Raw genomic sequence first — 14,717 nt, 5'->3', positions numbered from 1 at the left:
CAAGAACCTGTACTCTAAAGAAATGGAAAACACAGAAGAAATGGACAGATTCCTAGATACATACAAATTGCCAAAGTTAAATGAAGAAGATATAGAAATTCTAATAATGAGCAAAATTGAAAATGTAATAAAAAATTTACCAACAAAGAAAAGCCCAGGTCCTGATGGCTTCACTGCTGAATTCTACAAGACTATCACCATTAAGAGAAGAACCATCACCATTATTCTTTAGACTCATCAAGGAAATTGAAAGGGAAGGAATACTTCCAAATTCTTTCCTGGAAGCAAGTGTTAACTTTGATTCCAAAAACAGGGAAAGACCCAAACCCAAAAGAGATCTACAGGCCAATCTCCCTAATGAACATAAATGCGATAATCCTCAGCAAGAAACTGGCAAGCAATACAGAGGATCATCAAGAAGATCATACACCCTGACCAAGTCTGATTTATCCCAGGGATGCAAGGATGGTTCAAAATACATAAATCAATAAATGTAATACACTATATTGACAGAGCCAAGGACAAAAACCATATGATCATCTCAAAAGATGCAGAAAATGAATTTGACAAGATCAAATACCCATTCTTGATAAAAACTCTACAGAAAATTGGAATAGAAGGTCTTAACCTCAACCTGATTAAGGCTATCTAGGAAAAACCAACAGCCAACATCATACTAAATGGTCAAAAACTGAAAGCTTTCATGCTAAATCAGGAACTAGACAAGAATGTCCACTATCACCACTCCTGTTCAGTATAGTTCTGGAAACATTAGCCACAGCAATTAGAAAAGAGAAAGAAATAAAAGGAATAAAGATAGGAAAGGAAGAAGTGAAACTGTCATTATTTGCTGATGATATGATACTTTGCATAGAAGACCCCAAAACCTCTGCCAAAAGACTTCTAGACTTAATTGACAGATTCAGTATAGTATCTGGATACAAGATCAACACTTAGAAAACAATAGCCTTCTTATACACAAATAATAGACTCACTGAGAGAGAAGTTAGGGAAATAATTCCTTTTACAATAGCATCCCCAAAATTGAAATATCTAGGACTCAATCTAACAAAGGAAGCAAAAGACCTCTACACTGAAAACTACAGCACTCTGAAAAAGGAGATTGAAGAGGCTATAAGAAAATGGAAAGACATCCCTTGATTCTGGAAGAACCAATGTATTGATAATTACCAACCTTCCAAAACTGCTATATAGACTTAATGCAATGCCAATTGAAATTACAACAATATGTTTCACAGAACTAGAGAAAACAATCCAAAAAGTTATTTAGAACAAGAAGAGATCTAGAATAGCAAAAGCAATTCTAGGCAACAGAGACATGGCAGGTGGTATCACAACCTGCAACTTGAAACTGTACAACAATGCTACTGTGATAAAAACAGCATGGTACTGGCAAAAAAACAGACCTGAGGATCAGTGGAATAGATTAGAAGATGCAGAGAATACTCCAGACCTACTCAGCCACCTCATCTTTGACAAAGGAGCCAACCACCCTTATTGGAGGAAAAATAGACTATTTAATAAATGGTGTTGGAAAAACTGGATTTCAACTTGCCAAAGATTAAAACTAGACCCATATCTATCACCATGCACTAAACTAAGATCGAAGTGGATTAAAGATCTAAATACTAAGACAGAAACACTAAACTTGCTGGAAGATAAGTTAGGTAGAACTCTTGAAGACATTGGCATAGGAAAAGACTTTATGATCATAACCTCAGTAGCACAGGAACTAGCACAAAGAATCAACAACTGGGACATCATCTTATTGAAAAGCTTCTGCATGGCAAGAGAAACCACCAACAGAGCTAAGATACAATGTACAATGTGGGAAAAAATTTTTAGCAGCTGTACTTTAGACAAAGGACTACTATATATAAAGAGCTGAAAAAAATCAGACCCCCCAAATTCAAAGACCCAATTCAAAAGCGGGCATCTGAAATGAACAGACATTTCTCAAACAAAGAATTAAAAACAGCAAATAAATACATGAAAAAATGTTCAACATCACTAGTCATTCGAGATATGCAGATGAAAACAACACTGAGATTTCACCTCAACTTATAAAGAATGGCTGCTATCAAGAAATCAACCAATAACAAATGCTGGCGGGGGTGTGGGGAGAAAGGACCCCTTCTCTATTGTTGGTGGGAATGCAGACTGGTGCAACCACTGTGGAAATCAGTATGCAGATACCTCAAAGAACTAGGAATAGAAGTACCATTTGTCCAAGCTCTTCCCCTGCTGGGTATCTTCCCCAAAGAATTAAAAGAATCATACCACAGTGATATATGTGCACTCATGTTTATAGGTGCACCGTTTGTAATAGCTAAAGCTTGGAAACAGCCTAAGAGCCCATTAACTGGAAACTGGATAAAGACGCTGTGGGTTTTTTTTTTTTTTTATAAAATGGAGTACTACTCAGCCATAAAGAATGAGAAACTATAGACATTTATAGCTAAATGGATGCATATTGAGGCCATACTCTTAAGTGAAATAAATAGGACACACATGTGTAAATACTGAATAGTTTCTCTGGTGTGAGAAACTGAAAGTGTAAATAAGGATTAAAATGACTAAAATGAATAATTGATAATTTGAAATAGGAAGAAAAGGTCCAAAAGGTAAGGGAAGTGGGAGGGGAAGGGTAAAGGAAAGAAGGGAAAGGAAAAATTATGAGAAAAGGAAAAAAATGTAAACAAAGTCTTTGTAAATAGGTCAGGGTGGAGGGGATGAAGGGAGGACAGGAGAAGGGGAAAATAATAAGAACCAAGTTGCATCATGTACAGGTACAAGCACCTAATAATAAATGTAAATATATTTTATACCTAAAATGTACCAATAAAAGAATTTAAGCAAAGAAAAGCCACATTGTGATTGATCCCCCTCAAAATAATTGCCCTTTCTTCAGATACACTTATGCCATCACTCTTGCCACTTTCTGCGCAGCTCTGGAAGTGCTCTTTTGTGTCTTTAGCAGGTTGATAAAAAATATGGTGGATGGTTCTATCGAGCGCCATCCATCAGAAAGACAGGAAATATTATAATGTGTCTTTGTCCACTTTATCAGCAGATGTAACACCATATGAGATTTCTGGCTCTTCGCCAAGGTCAATATTACCATGAAAGGTAAATGTTTTGAATCAATTTAGGATATTGATGCAGCCATAACAGCACAACTAAAGACATCAAAAAGACTTCTAAAACAGCTTCAGAAAGTAGCAAGTGTGATGGGATTAGTGTGTTAGAAGCAATAGAGAGCAAAATATTGATTGTTCCATTTTAGGTATATATAATGATAATATTGATCATAGGGAATTTGTACCTGTATATGATATATATTGCTTCTTCTTTTTTTCCCATTCCCCTCCCTTCCCTTTGACCTATAATAGGGGAGGATTCTGAAGGGTATCAATGGCAATATGTCTTTCATTTTTATACATTTTTCTAAGTTTAAATATTGCACACATTTTGTTATCACACCTTTTATCGCAATGCTTCATCCTAAAATTAGTTCTGTCTGTAATGCCAACGCATCTCCCTGATCTTACACCATGATAATTTTCCCCAAAGAATCCTATGAAGCATTTAATGACATCTCACACCATTGACTGCTTTTTCTTAGAATTGTCTATTCTCTAATTCTCTTACAATTCCTTAGAGTTCACATGAGAACATCTGTGCTTTCTGTAGGCAAGTGCTTCCCAAAACTTGCTCATTTAAAATAAAAGTTACAGAAAAAAAAATTAAAAAAAGAAAAATTATGGGCTGAGGATTTAGCTCAGTGGTTATGTGGCCCGCTGCACAAGCACAAGGACTCGAGTTCGATCCCTGGTACCAAATAAACAAACAAACAAACAAACAAATAAATAAATAAATAAAAGGTTACCTTTTTGTGTATACTTATACTATTATTCATTTAACATTATTATCTAGATACATTTATTTTCTTATATAAATAATTTAAAAACTTATGTCACTATCAAAAATGGAAAAAGAGCATGACTTGTATTTGTCAGAGGGAGTAATATTAGCCGCTATAACAAAAAATCCTCAAATCTCAGTACAAACAATAAAAGGGTTTTTTATTTTTAAAATTTTTGTTCATGCAATTTTGACATTGATGTTCCTGGTTTCATATTTTTCCTTTAATTCCTCCTCCTGCTTGTCAAGATCCCATTTCAACACTTGGAATTTCAGGCCACCCCCAGAAGGAAGAAGAGTTCATGATGAAAGCATGTTGGACACTTGTTTTTGGAAGCCATTGCTAACACAATATACAAGCTGGAAGAACTCAAGATACCTGCCACTAAGTTAAGAGAAGGAAGGAAGAAAAAAAATGAAATAAATCAGAAGAGAGAATGATAGTTGAAAAATTACTTTGGGTAATTTGTGTGGTGGGATATGGAACTTATTAGAGAAAAATTTAATAGGTCTTATCCCAAAAGATGCAATAGGGCTCATTTTCAGGAGATATCTCTTCTACAATTATGCTAGAACTTGTTTTCCAGGTAGGTCTTATTTTTGGGAAAACATGATATGCCATTGAAAGGATTATAGTGCTAAGAAACTATATGGCTAGAACAAGACAAAGCAAAAAGCAAACTCTCAGTAATTGATCTTTAAAATGCTTGCTTGGTTCAATGAAATTGAAAGGGAAGCAAGACTCCTGAATTCATTCCTGGAAGAAAGCATCACCTTGATCCCCAAAAAAGAGAAAGAACCAACTGAAAAAGAGAACGATAGGCCAATCTCACTAATGAACATAGATGCAAAAATCCTTAATAAGATAATGGCAAATAGAATGCAGAAGATCATCAAGAAGATCATACACCCTGATCAAGTGGGATTATCCCAGTTATGCAAGGATGGTTCAACATACCAAAATCAATCAATGTAATACACTATATCAATAGAGTCAAGGACAAAAAACATATGATCATCTCCATAGATGCAGAAAAAGCATTTGACAAAATCCAACATACATTTATGATAAAAACTGTACAAAAAATTGGAATAGATGGTCTCTACCTCAATCTGATAAAAGTAATCTATTGAAAACCAACAGCCAATATCATACTAAATGGTCAAAAACTGAAATCCTTCACACTAAAATCAGGAACAAGACAAGGATGTCCACTATCACCACTCCTGTTCAACAGAGTTTTGGAAACATTAGCCACAGCAGTTAGACAGGAGAAAGAAATAAAAAGAATAAAGATAGAAAATGAAGAAGTCAAATTGTCATTATTTGCAGATGACATGATACTCTATATAGAAGACCCCAAAAACTCCACCAAAAGTCTTCTAGACTTAATAACCAAATTCAGTCAAGTAGCTGGTTACAAGGTCAACACACAAAAATCAATAGCTTTCCTCTAAACGAATGACAGACTCACTGAGACAGAAATAGGGCAAATAATTCCTTTCACAATAGCATCCAAAAAACTGAAATACCTAGGAATCAACCTAACAAAAGAAATCAAAGACCTCTTCTCTGAAAACTGTGGCACTCTGAAAAGAGAGATTGAAGATGATATCAGAAAATGGACAGACAACCCCTGCTCCTGGGTAGGAAGGATTAATATAGTGAAAATGGCCATACTTCCAAAACTGCTATATAGATTCAATGCAATTCCAATTGAGATTCCAGCAGCGTACTTCATGGACCTTGAGAAAACAATCCAAAAATTCACTTGGAACAAGAAGATACCCAGAATAGCAAAAGCAATTCTAGGTAACAGAGACATGGCATGGGATATCACAAACCCCAACCATGCAACCTTACTACAAAGCTACTGTGATAAAAACAGCATGGTACTGGAAAAGAAACAGACCTGAGGACCAATGGAACAGATTAGAAGATGCAGAAACAACTCCAGACACACTCAGCCACCTCATCTTTGACAAAGGAGCCAAACACCCTCACTGGAGGAAAGATAACCTCTTTAAGAAATGGTGCTGGAGAAATTGGGTTTCAACTTGCCAAAGATTAAAACTAGACCTATATTTCTCACCATGCACTAAACTAAAATTGAAATGAATTAAAGATATAAATATTAAAATACAAATGTTGAACCGGCTGGAACAGAGGTGAGGTAGAACTCTTAAAGACATCAGTGTAGGAAAAGATTTTATGAACAAAACCTGTTGCCCATGAGCTAGCACAAACAATCAACAAGTGGGATCTTTTCTTGTTAAAAAGCTTCTGCACAGCAAGGGAAACCACCAGCAGTGTGAAGAGACAACCCACAATGTGGGAAATAATCTTTACCTGCTGTTCCTCAGACAAAGGTCTACTATCTCGATTCTATGAAGAACTTAAAAAGATCAGACCTCCCAAATTTAATGATCCAATCTGAAAATGGACATCTGAAATGAACAGACGTTTCTCAGATAAAGAAGTAGAAATAGCAAATAAACATATGAAAAGGTGTTCAACATTCCTGGTCATTTGAGAGATGCAAATGAAAACAACACTGAAATTCACCTCATTCCAGAAAGAATGGTTGCTATCATGAAATCAGCCAATAACAAATGTTGTCAGGGATGTGAGGAAAAAGGAACCCTGCTCCACTGTTGGTGGGCATGTAGACTGGTGCAACCTCTGTGGAAATCAGTATGGAGATACCTCAAAGAACTAAGACTGGAAGTCCCATTTGACCTAGCTATTCCCCTGCTGGGGATCTTCCCCAAAGATTTAAAAGAATCATACCATAGTGATATATGTGCACCCATGTTCATAGCAGCTGAATTTGTAATAGCTAAAACTTGGAAGTAGCCCAAATGCTCATTTACTGGAGACTGGATAAAGAAAATGTGGGGTTTTTTTAATAAAATGGGGTACTACTCTGCCATAAAAAATGAGAAATTAGCAACATTTATAGCTAAATGGATGCACATTGAGGTGATACTCTTAAGTGAAATAAATGCAACACACATGTAAATACTGAATAGTTTCTCTAGTGTGAGAAACTGAAAGTGTAAATAAGGATGAAATGATACAATAGATAATGTGAAATAGGAAGAAAAGGGGCAAAGGGGAAGCAGAAGTGGAAGGGGTAGGGAAAGAAAAGAAGGTAATGGAATTAATATGACAAAATGAATAAATGGAAACAAAGCCTGTAAATGAGGAGGGATGGAGGGGTTGAAGGGAGGGCAGGGGAAGGGGGAAAAATAAGAACCAAGAGAGATTATGCAAAGGTGCAAATTTCCAATGATGAATCTCATTATATTGTATACCTAAATTGTACCAATAAAATAAAATTATATTTAAGAAAATTGAAATTATTTAGGGAGAAAACACTAACTCTAGGGTCTTTAATGGGCAATAGCAACTTTTTCCCTCCGAAGTGAAACACCATGCCCAGCTGAGCCTTTGTGCTACAAGCTTTTCAGGAGCTGTTACCTAAACTTTATTAAAAGAAAAAAACAATTTTAAATATAGACACTAGACTAGCCCAGTCTGTATTTTCAAGTCCACATTCTTCATCTGAAGCATTGCATCAGGGACCTCCCTGAGTCTCTAAGTTTTCAAGTTCACAGTACACGGAACCAGGTTTTCTTTTTAATTTTTTTCCTCACTCAGAGCAGCCATACACAGTGGCCAGTGATGCTGAAACCTTGGTAGGGGCCTTTCTTATGAGGCCTGGCCAGAGTTGTCCAAGGTTTCTCCTCAGTGAGAATCGATGCTGTCATGCTATATGGATGGAAAAAAAAGCAAGAAAATAAAAGCACCTGGTACAGGTTTCATGAGATCCATTTGGATTCGCTATGTTCCAAACCTGCTGCTGAATGCCACTTGTCTACTTCATGTGTTGAACAGTCTGTGGCCTTGGAATTGGTCTCAATTTGAAGAACTGTTATGGGATGCCCCAGAGGTTGATGCAATAACAGCTCCAGCAGGGCTACTTGTGGAGACCAACTTTTGAATGTGAGGCAGCAAGTCCCTCCCACAGGCCAACTGCTGGGCATCAATGCGGTCCTCCTTTCAGTAGGCCAAGCATCGCCGGATAAATGCATTTGCTTCAAATGTTACAACTGGCTACGGTGGGAACTGCACTTCAGTAGCTTTAAGAATAGTATTCTCTTGTAGAATGTCCTGGTGGGACTGGTTGTGGCCAAAAGGCTTTCTTCCATAAAGACACTGGTAGAAATTTACACCCACTGACCAGACATCCACTTTATTTGAGATCTTTGGTGGTTCTTGCCCAACCACAAAACACTCTGGTGGTAAGTACCAATAAGTACCAGCACCTTGTGATGTTAGCTGCATGCCATCTACTGAATTGTAGCTATCATCATCCATGATCTTGGAAAGACCAAAATCTGTAATTTTTATTTCTCCACACGCTGTACCATTTACTGAAAGAATATTACCTGGTTTGAGGTCATAGTGTATAATGGGAGGTTTTTATTTCATTTAAGTACCTTAAAGCATTCACAATCTACATGATAATGGATTGGGCTTCTTTCTCTGACATTAATCTGTGCTGTTTCAGGTAGAAATCCAGATCATTTCCCTCACAGTACTCTAATACTGTACAAAACAAGTCAGTGTCCAGTGAAAAGTAATCATACAGCTTAACTATTCTGGGATGATCTAATTCTTTGTGAATATGGTATTCCCTACATGCATGCTTGTGGTAATTCTCCTTCTTCTCATCTCTCCAGTTTTAATTTAACTGTTGAATTTTCACAGCTACATATCTTTGCTCTGTTAGATCAAGTGCCTTGTAAACTTCACTGAAACCTCCTCTACCCAAAAGATGTAACAAGTATCTGTCATTGAGGGTTAGATGATCTTTAAATTGTGAATTGTCTTCATTATGTATCCTTTTTAGTTCCCTGATATGCAAATTTCTAACCCTTTCTAGCCTTTCCAGCTCAGCATGGACCTCTGCTTCCTCCTTTTTCAGAAGGCCTAATCTGAGTTTGAAGATTTCTTTTGTTCAAGGTATTCTGCTAAAGTTAACGTTTCATTTTGAGCTCCATTGCTTTTCCACTGTTTCTGCTCATTGGTTGCTGGAGGGGCCTGACCCATGGCAGGAGGTTTCCACTTGGCTAACATTTTCCTTTGTCTTTCTATCTCTTCCCTCTGAGAATTTATCCTTTCTTGTCACTTGATAAGATTCTGGAAAGCATAACCATCTGTCCACTGTTCAGTAAAGGAAGCCCCATGTCGGACAGTAGTAAAGTGGCCCAATCTCAAGCAGTCCTGCATGCTCTTATCTTTACATGCCATCTTCTGTTGTTTTGACTTTTCTATAAGGAGTTTCTTGCTCATTGTGACACACCTATTTAGTCGTTCTTTGTATTTCTCTAGCATCTTTTGCTGTTCATCAATTTGCTGTCTTAAATCATAGTTGGCTCCTAATAAATCATCTATTCTTCCTTCTTTCTTTTCTAATTCAGAATTCTTACTATTTTCTAGTGCAGATATTTTTTCTATTGTGAGGTCAGACTGGGTCTGTTTGTGCTGGATGGAGATCTGCAGGGGTGCTCTGTGTTGCCAGATCCCGTAGAAGAGGGACTGTTTTGTTGAGCTATTACAAAAGTGAACCAGAGGCCAGCTCCCCTTTGTGCTAACTGCTCTGTGTCAAGTCGAGGTATTGCTAGCATCACTGACATGAGGGTTGGTAGAGAAGATTGCTCCTCCAACACCTCCTTCACAGCACTGCCATCTAAACCATAGGAGGGTTGCTCTACTCCCCGTGGTAAGGGATTGGTTAAGGAATGTTGCAGTGAGAATCATGTAACTGGTGGAACACTTCTGCCAGGGCTGGTTCCTGGCCTGCTTTCCCTGGCAAACTCAAAGTAATCACTAATTTTATTTCCCCCTAGGAGTGCCTTTCCCTTGGCTAGTTTCATATGGTTCAGCTTTTCTTTTCCAATTTCGCTGGTCCTTCTGCTTTTTCTCAGGAGTCTCCACTTCTTTATCACTCAAGGATCCCATGCTGCACAAACTCTAGTTGGAAGACTCACTATTGAGTGGCCCATTTTCAGTCTATAGTCAGCTGGCTGCAGGGCAAAAACATCATGGGAGGAAGATGTGGAGGAACAAAGCTGCTCTCAGATCATGGTGGCTGGGAAGGAGAGCAGTGGGCTCTTTGTTAATTTTTTGTCTAGGTGATCTGTCTATTTGTGATAGTGGGGTATTGAGGTCCCCCACTACAATTGTATTACTGCTTATTTGATTTTTCATGTCCATTAATATTTGTTTTGTATAGTTGGGGCCATTCATTTTTGGTGCATATATATTTAGGATTGTCATCTCTTCCTCTTGGATTATTCCCTTCACAAGGATATAGTGACCATCTTTATTTCTCTTAATTAGTTTTGGTTTGAAATCTACTTTGTCTGCAAGTAAGATTGCTACCCTTGCTTTTTTCTGGGTTCCTGTCATGTGGAGAACTGTTTTCCATCTTTTTACTTTCAGTCTATGAGTTTCTTTTTGAGTTAGATGTGATTCTTCTATACAGAATATTATTGGATTTTACTTCTTAATCCATTCTGCCAGTCTATTTCTTTTGATTGGTGAATTGAGGCCATTAACATTGATGGTTATAATTGATAGATATTGACTTATCCTTGTCATGATGTTTTACTGTTGTTGGCTCTTTTGTTTTTTATTTTTCCCCTTTTCCCTTTAGTTTCTTGCCTTGCCTGATGGCTTCCCTCTGTTCAGCCTCATGGAGTTATGACCTTCATTGTCTTGTTCTAGGATACACAATGTGTCTTTTAATGTAACATGTTTTTTGATTTAAGCATTCACAATATACAGTGATCATACCTCTTAAACATCAATAGTCAATGGGGTGGATGTGACCTCTAGAAGAATTTGGTTGGACCTAAACAATATGTTTTGTTTTAATAAGTGAGTGAAGTTATTGATCTAGAGACTGTATGTGGAAGTCAGAATTCCTGGTTTCTTTGAAAATTGAAACATTTTGCCAACACTGAGCCAGCATTGCCCACCAGCAAGATTCAGCTGCAGCTCAGTACTCATGTCCCCTATAGTTAGGGAATTTCTCCACAGTCCTCATAATTTTTTATTGCCTCCTTGACCTGAAGGAAAATGACAGTGAACACCCATCAGTCACATAGATGGTTTGCTGTAGAAAAGGACTATTTCTCTTTCCTTGCTGCTATCCAAAGAGAAGCACACTGTTGATGAAAAGCAACATGTGTTTCAAGAAAAACTAGAGAATTTTTTTTCCTAGTGGAAGTTAAAAATATCCTTATGGGTTTAATATGCAAATAAAGTGAGTTTATATTGAAAGAATGCAATTGAAGACAATATTTTAAATGTTTAAAAGTACAGTATATGAAAAATATTTTGATGGAAAGCTTAATGAACTGAGAGGGAAGTAAAATTGCTGCAAGGTTTGTTTTTGAGTGCCAAGAAATTTTACAAAATGCAATGAAAATAAATAGATGCATTAGATATACATCACCCATTTGGGTCAATTGAAATTTGCACTGTGACCCTTGGCCATTCACTAGCAAGCACAGTAGAGAGAGTTCTAGGGAAAAGCAACATGGAGAAGAGAGCAGATAGCGCAGGAACAGGTTGGCCTTGAAATATAATATGCTATCCCTATCTTTCATGCACATTCTACCTTTGTTTTCCCCCCTCCCACTCTTCCTCTTGCTCTGTGTCTTCCACCAACTCCAGGAGTCTAGATGCCTCAGTCATTTCTCACCTTAGCTTTCTGCCACTTCTGACCCTCAGAATCTCTTTCTGGTTGTGTACATCCAGCTCAGCAGACAGAGTTACTGAGGCATGATCACAGGTGCACCCCTCCAAGGACCAGGTATACAAAGGCAACAGCAAACTGTTCCTGTGTTCCCTCTCCAGCTGAAGTTAGAGATCCAGAGAAAACAGCCTACTTAGGAAAAGTGAAAATTAAAATTGAAGAAAGGGATATCAAAAGAGGGAAGAAGAAAAAGAGGAAGAGAGGGAGAAAGAAGTAGAGAGGGAAGAGAAGTGATAGAGTCTAAGTTTCATAGTTCAATCATGTTATTAAGTGCCCAAATTTCTAAAAAATGTTTGATATATATTATATAATATTATTTGCCTAAAGTAGACTGACTATCCCTTGTCTAAAATGGTCAGGACTAGAGGTGTCTCATATTTTAGATATTTACAGTTTTCAGTATTTTCATATGCATATCAAAATATGTTGGGAATGAGATTCAAGCCTAAACATGAAATTCATTGATGTTTCATATACATGCTGTGTATTTAGCCTGAAGATAATTATACACAATATTTTAGTGCACCTGTGTGTTGACTGAAACACATAAGAACAGGTGTGGAATTGTCTACTTGTGGTACCTTGTTGGCCTTCAAAAATTTTGCAGCATTTAGAATTTTGAATTTTTCATGTTAGGGATGCTTAACCTGTATATCACATTGAATAATGGGAAGATCAGTACTTTTGATTCAGGGGAGATCCAAGTTCAAATCTTGGTTCCACTAATCTACTCTCTGTTGACTTACAAATTCCCCTAGTTTTAGGCTCCCAATTTTCTAGTTTGTACAATGGAAGTAAACATTTTTACCCTATAGGCCACTGGGACTCACAGAGATCCCATGTAGAGGGGCCTGGAATAGTACCCAGTATATAGTAGGGCTTTGGCAAAATTAAATATGTTCCTTGGCTCAGTTTCACTGAAATATTTGATTCACATGATTTCCTTCAGGCAAATATGCCTGACAGCAGAGTCCTCTGGGCTACACCAGAACAACAGCAGAAGGTAGGAAGATCACACCAAATGAGGAATATGAAACCTGCACTGAACAGCTGCATTTGCTTGTCTGGCACATATATTGTAAATTTTCTTTGGAAATAAAAAAAGAATTTGTAGTCTGAATACCTGAACTGAATTCCTAAGGCTCTGGATGATGATGATGATAGGTATATTTTGCTATTGGCATATTTTTGTAAAGCACTTTATAGACACTATCACAGTTAGGTCTCTGTGCCACCCATATAGTGAGCATGAATATTCCTGACTCAAAGGTGAATATACTAAGGCTTGCAAAGGTTAAGTGTCTTGTTCAAGGTTGCAGGCTACTAACTGGTGAAGCTTAAGGTTCAATGACAGCATTTTAAAGCCTTTGCTCTTAGCTCGTGCTGCACACCCTACACCCTGGCCTTCTCTATACTCCTGCTCCCACTCTGTCTTTATCCTCCCCAACAGAACCCCAGTCTCCACTAGATTGCCATGCATCTGTCCTGGGGATTCTAATCTTTTTCCAGGCCTATGTGGCCAAGAGGAATTATTTGCAGCCCATCTTAAGGATGCTGTGTCCAGAGTCAGCGCTACCCTACACACCACTGATGACATTTTCACAAGAGTCCCAATGCCTGGCACACAACTAGTGCCCAGTGTACCTTAGTCCCCTGTCAGGAGCAATGCTACATAATTTTAGGAAAAAATCATTTGATTAGGTCTAGTTCTCCTGTCTACAGGCCAGCTATGGCATTTCGAGACATGATTCCATTTTGGCCTCTGGTCACAACTGAGACCTCACCAATCCGGTGATGTTGTGATGCTCCAGGGCAAGACCACACCAGCGGGAGACATCCTGGGAGGAACCAAATCTTCATCTGCATAGTTCCTCATTGATCTAGGAATTCCACCACTCCTCAGTTATCTGTTACATTTGCCCCCCCCCCCATGTACTGAATAAAAGGTGCAGCAAGCTTGGGGGCTTTTGTCTTTGCCGCCCAGAGCAGCACTGATCAGAACCAAAGCTCAGCTTCTCAAAGTCTCATTTTTTCTACCTTTCCTGTATAATAAATTAATTCACCTTGTGTTGCCGTGGCTCACAGGACACTAAGACTTACTGCAGAGGTTCTAGTAACATCCTCTTTCCCTGTTCCCTACAGTCCCCATTTCATCTGATCTTACCACGAGGTAGAAAATTTCCCCTCAATTTTATGTGAAACAAATATGACTTTGATAATAACGTGAACAGATATTTCTCCAAAGAAGTCCCACAAAAAGTCAACAACCATATGAAAAGTCATTCAACATCACTAGGGAAATGCAAAACAAAACCATAAGATATTACCCAAACCCCATTAGGATAGATACTGACAAAAAGAAAAAGAAAAAAGAAAGAAAAAGAAAACAACCAGTGATAGCAAGGATGCAGAAAAATTAGATCCTTTGGGCATTGCTAGTGAGAGTGTAAAAATGATACAGTTGGAAGACGCCGAATCAGCCTGCTGCAGACAGGCAGGTCTGTGCACGCCCTACCGAGGTCCTGAGTAATGTGGAAGACACCAAATCACCCCACTGCAGACAGGCAGCCACCTGATTCCACATTACCAAGGCGCAGAGGACACCAGACCACCAGACCAAGGTACTGAGTCCCACTGTTCCCGGCCCAGAGGTAGGGGCTTCTGAGCCATCATCCCACTGCTCCTGGTCCAGAGGAAGGGGTTTCCTGGCCACCATCCCTCCGGTTGCTCCCAGCCCACAGGAAAGGGCTTTTGGGTCACCATCCCTACCACTGCTCCCGGCCCCTGTCCCACCTCACCCAGCTCAGAAGAGGTAATCTGTGGAGGCGTTAACAGCCCCCCACCCCAGTCGAAATGAGAAAACACATAAATAAGTCTCAAAACCAGACTTCCAGATCACTTACAGCAACCCCAAAGGGAAATGAGATGGAACCCTCT

General features: G+C 38.4%; 1 pseudogene; it reads right to left on the bottom strand.

Moving 5' to 3' along the window:
- Window positions 1-7,867: 7,867 nt before the first annotated feature.
- LOC101716534 (serine/threonine-protein kinase tousled-like 2 pseudogene) lies at window positions 7,868-9,651 on the bottom strand (annotated as a pseudogene).
- Between the last annotated feature and the right edge of the window lie 5,066 nt (window positions 9,652-14,717).

This window comes from Heterocephalus glaber, unplaced genomic scaffold, assembly GCF_053883595.1.
Source record: "Heterocephalus glaber isolate CG9 unplaced genomic scaffold, H.glaber_assembly_v1.0 deba00001606, whole genome shotgun sequence".
Classification (NCBI taxonomy): Eukaryota; Metazoa; Chordata; class Mammalia; order Rodentia; family Bathyergidae; genus Heterocephalus; species Heterocephalus glaber.
This window is presented reverse-complemented; position numbering and strand designations above follow the sequence as displayed.